This window comes from Heterodontus francisci, chromosome 29, assembly GCF_036365525.1.
Source record: "Heterodontus francisci isolate sHetFra1 chromosome 29, sHetFra1.hap1, whole genome shotgun sequence".
Taxonomy (NCBI): Eukaryota; Metazoa; Chordata; class Chondrichthyes; order Heterodontiformes; family Heterodontidae; genus Heterodontus; species Heterodontus francisci.
Window position 1 is genome coordinate 40,596,109 of NC_090399.1, and position 5,133 is coordinate 40,601,241.

A 5,133-nucleotide genomic window follows, 5' to 3' on the forward strand; every position below is an offset into this window, starting at 1 on the left:
TGTTCGAAGGAAAACAACCCTAGCCTATCCAATCTTTCTTCATATCTGAAATTTTCAAGTCCTGGCAACATTCTTTTAAATTTCCTCTGTACTCTCTCCACAGTATTTATGTGCTTCCTGTAAAGTGGTGACCAGAATTGTACGCAATACTCCATCTCTGGCCAAACCAGAGTTTTATATAGTTCCAGCATTACATCCTGGCTTTTGTATTCTATACCTCGGCTAAGAAAAGAAAGCATTCCATATTCCTTCTTCACCACTCTATCTACCTGTCCTGCCACCTTCAGTTACATGTGAACATACACTCCAAGTTCTCTCACTTTTTCTACCCTTCTCAATATCCTCCCATTTATTCCCTCACTTTTTCCCTAAATTTTTTACCTCACACTTCTCCGAATTGAATTCCATTTGCCACTTTTCCGCTCACTCAACCGAATCATTGATATCTTTTTGGAGTCTACAGCTATCCACTTCACTATCAACTACCCGACCAAATTTTGTGTCATCAGCAAATTTCTGAATCATGCCTCCCACATATAAATCCAAATCTTAATATATACCACAAACAGCAAGAGACCCACACTGAGCCCTGTGGAACACTACTAGAAACCACCTTCCATTCGTAAAAACATCCGTCGCCGACTACACTTTGTTTCCTGACACTGAGCCAATTTTGGATCCAACCTGCCACATGTCCCTATATCCCATGGGCTTTTATTTTTTTGACCACTCTGCCATGTGGGACCGTGTCAAATGCCTTGCGTAAATCAATGTAGACCACATCCTCTGCCCTACCTTCATCAATCCTCTTTGTTACTTCCTCAAAAAAGTCAATCAAGTCAGGAAGATTAATTAATCTTATATTTTCTTAGTTATTCCAGTTATGTTGACCATCACTGTCATTATTGCTTGGACACATATATATATATAGTGTGCGTCAGCGGTTGGAATATCAGCTGCAGGTCCAGCAAGATCTGCCTTCTTATGGGGTCCTTTTGGAGGGTCACCATGAGTAGACAAAGCTCAGACACAATTAGTGGAGTCTGTAAAATTGTTAGCAGATAAGTTGGTGCTGTGCAATTTGTAACTTTGTAGATTCAAGCTGATCAGGCTGAGAGCTGTATGCAAAATAAATGAAACAGAATTTAAAAACTAAGTTTCATGAGGGGGAATGTTAGAATTTGCCTGAGTCCCAAAGTTAATCTGATTATCAGAATTTGGATTTGTGTTAACAGAGATTAGTCAGAACAATGCAAGTAGAAACTATAGCAGACGTGTTGGCTACATCCCATGTCAAGGTGCGAGTATCGGATATTAGCCAGAACAATGGAAGCACCCAAGCAGTTTCACTTAACTATTTGGGATTGTCTAGGTCAATGTAGTCCTTTTGTAAAATTAACCGATCAAAAGTTAAGACATCAAGACAGCTACTACTCAAGTCTGAAGGTTGGGTGAGTAGGAACTCACTTCAATACACATTCTGAGCATCATGTGATCGAACTCACAAAGGAAAGATACAGAAATATCAGGAACAGCACATTCTTGGAAGGAGAACACACAGGACAGCTGGAGGGACAACACTGGGAGAACACACAGGACAATTGGAGGGACAACATCAGGAGAGCACAAAGGATAGCTGGAGGGACAACATCAAGAGAGCACACAGGATAGCTGGAGGGATAACATCAGGAGAACACACAGGACAGTTGGAGGGACAACATCAGGAGAGCACACAGGATAGCTGGAGGGACAACAACAGGAGAACACACAGGACAGCTGGAGGGACAACATCAGGCGAACACACAGGACAGCTGGAGGGACAAGACTGGGAGAACACAAAGGACAGCTGGAGGGACAACATCAGGAGAACACACAGGATTTCTGGAGGGACAACATCAGGAGAACACATCGGACAGCTGGAGGGACAACATCAGGAGAACACACAGGACAGCTGGAGGGACAACATCAGGAGAACACAGAACAGCTGGAGGGACAACATCGGGAGCACACACAGGACAGTTGGAGGGACAGCATCGGGAGAACACACAGCAGAGCTGGAGGGACAATATCAGGAGAACACACAGGACAGCTGGAGGGACAACATCGGGAGAACACACAGCAGAGCTGGAGGGACAATATCAGGAGAATACACAGGATAGCTGGAGGGACAACATCAGGAGAACACACAGGACAGCTGGAGGGACAACATCGGGAGAACACACAGCAGAGCTGGAGGGACAACATAGGGAGAACACACAGGACAGCTGGGGAACAACATCTACAACTTTTATCACCTTGGATTTGCAAGAGACAGGTTGTTTGAATCTATTGTATAACCATAATATTTATTAGTGTTGATCGTGTTATTAGTATTGGTGTTTGAATAATAAACTTGCTTTTGGACAAAACACTCAAGAGTCTGAATCACGAGGAATCATTTAGTTGTGTTTTAAAGGATTTCCTAACACTGTGTGACAGGCTTGAGGGGGTTGAATGGCCTCCTCCTGTTCCTGTGTTTACCCTGATTGGTCAGACATGGTGTGGGTAGTGAATCATTCACTCTGGTTAACCCTGTCCTTGTCCTGTGTCTCCTCCACACTCTCTCTTCCCCAGGAACAGTTGAAGACTCTTGCCAGTGAGATGGTGAAGGACTTCCCAGAGTTTCACTGCCTGCAGTCCCAGTTCTCCATGCTTTGCAATGATAGCCTGCAGCTCAAGGCCCAGATGGACGATGGCCACAATCTGCTCTTCACCAGCAGAACCACAGTCGAGTGAAGGACATCACTGAAACAACATGAGATCTTGAGATGGGACTGATGGTGTTTGAAAGAACAACCTCATTGCTGGGAGAATACAGCTTCAAATTTTCATTATTTAATTAATATGATCAGAATTGTCCAGTCTTTGGAGTTTTCCAATTCAACCTCAGAAATAAATATATTCTATCACAACACAGACTGAATTCAATGTCGTAATTTGTTTCTTCAATTTAAAAAACAATTTGAACAATGTGGCAACCTCAATATCCCCGGGGAGATCCCACAGGGCATAAATTACAGGCTCTGGCAATGTGTCACCTCAGAGTTTAATACAGAGAGATTGTCTGCAGCACGAAGGAGCACATCATTTCACACAGAAAATGTATGGACCAATTGACAACATCTTGAAAATTTATTACCCAATTCTTGCTGTCATTGGTGTTCCTGGTAAGTGACTATAACGGCTGAAGTTGTGTAAATCTGTGTGTGAGCTGGTCTCTGGTTTTACTCTGTGACTGATCATGTTAAATGCTGATCTCGTGGTCACTGTTATAAAGACAGACGATCAGTGATATCATTTCCTGACATCAAATATCCTGAATTTACCTCTTTGGTTTTATTCCATTGTCTCAGCTGATAATAAACCTCTGTTTGTAACTGACAGACTCTCTGAAAATGAGTGTGGGTCACTAACCGGAGTGGAACACCTGATCCCAGTGACCTGGCAGTATCTGTCACGATGGAATTGTACTGAATACAATTGTACAACCCAGTTCTATTTTGAAATCATTGTTTCAGATATCTTGTCTCTTCATTCCATGAAGCTGCCTCTGTGTTTTAACAATATAATTGATTGCAAAGTGTTTTTGCAGATGTTTGGTAATAAGTGTATAAACTGAAATGTATTGATATTGTTCTGTCTCCTTTTGGACTGCTCCAACAGTAACACATGAACTAGTTACTGATGGTTAAATAGCAGGACAGCACAGTTACAGCATTCTCATCATCTGTATCATGACATTTCTTACTATGAGTTGCTATTGTTATGACCGAGGTGGGAGAAATGCACTGTTAATTCAGTCCCACTTCTCCACGGGTCACTGCATATCAAATAAGTTTTCCCATCTACTGAAGAATAACTCTATTTCTCCCCCAGAATAAAGCACATCACCCAGGTTTCTTTCAACAACAATATTAGCTATTTATTAGGAAAAAAAAGTCTTAACCACTAATGAGATAAATCGATATATATGAAAAACTCCTTAGTTTCTAAGCCCTCAGGCATACTTTTAAAAAGAAAAACTGGTTAACTGGGGAGAAAGAATTTTGGGTTTGCAATTGTTTTAGAGGAATAGAAGAAAGATAATTTAAGTCAGTTTGTCATGTTCTGGAGGAAATCCTTCGGTTGGGTGATGTGTACCAGAGTCAAATAGTCGGATGTGATACGAAGTCTCTCCAGGTGAGGTTGATGAACAGTCTGTGATGGGTAGGCATTCAAGTCAATTCAGCTAAAGACGGTGGCAGATAGGTATTTCAGAAGGGTTGTAGCAACAAGTCTGCTTAGGACTCTCAGCAGCAGTATAGCAGTCGAAGCTTTCTTCAGATTCCAGGATTTCACAAAACACAGAAGGAAACAGGAACCACACTGGATGTAGGAATTCTTCGGAGTCGGGAAGCAATAGGAATCTGTGACCTTTCAAATACAGGGTTTCTTTTCAAGAGATGCAAGTCTCCTTTACAGAGAGAGGGTTTTTCTGGGTCTTCCAGTTTGATCTCCAGGCAGGTCAAAAAACAAATTACAAAATGCCTGCTCTTTGTCCAATTGATTGGTTTTTAAAAGAGTCCAAAATTAAAGTAAATCTTCCTGAGCTGATCACATGACCAGACACAGTGTCTCCCCTGTCATTCTCAGTGTTGCTCTGAGGAGGTAAAAACCACTGGCTGGCTTTCTTCAAACTGCTTGCTTTCCTATTCTTTTATACAAAATCAACATCCAAAACTTTGAGCTATTTGCAAGTGTCAATGTCCACTGAAAATCCTTTTTCAATTTTTAAAACACACAGAATTATAAGTTTTTAATACAAAAATAAACCCTTGTAACACAATAAATACATCAGTTACTTGAGTGATAATTAATCCCCTTCCCCCAATATGGTCCTGAGAATCTGTGGGTCATGAGTGGTGAATTTTATTATCTATTACACAGGATGAATATTGGGCTGTGTTTATTGAATCGTCCACTTCTGTAACTGATTATGGTTTGACGGATCAATTCTTATCTATGATTTAGATTCTTGACACATGTAAGCTGTACCAATCTCTGCCCTTAACTCAGTGAGGTGTGTCCCTGTGAGGAGAGACACCGATAACTGAG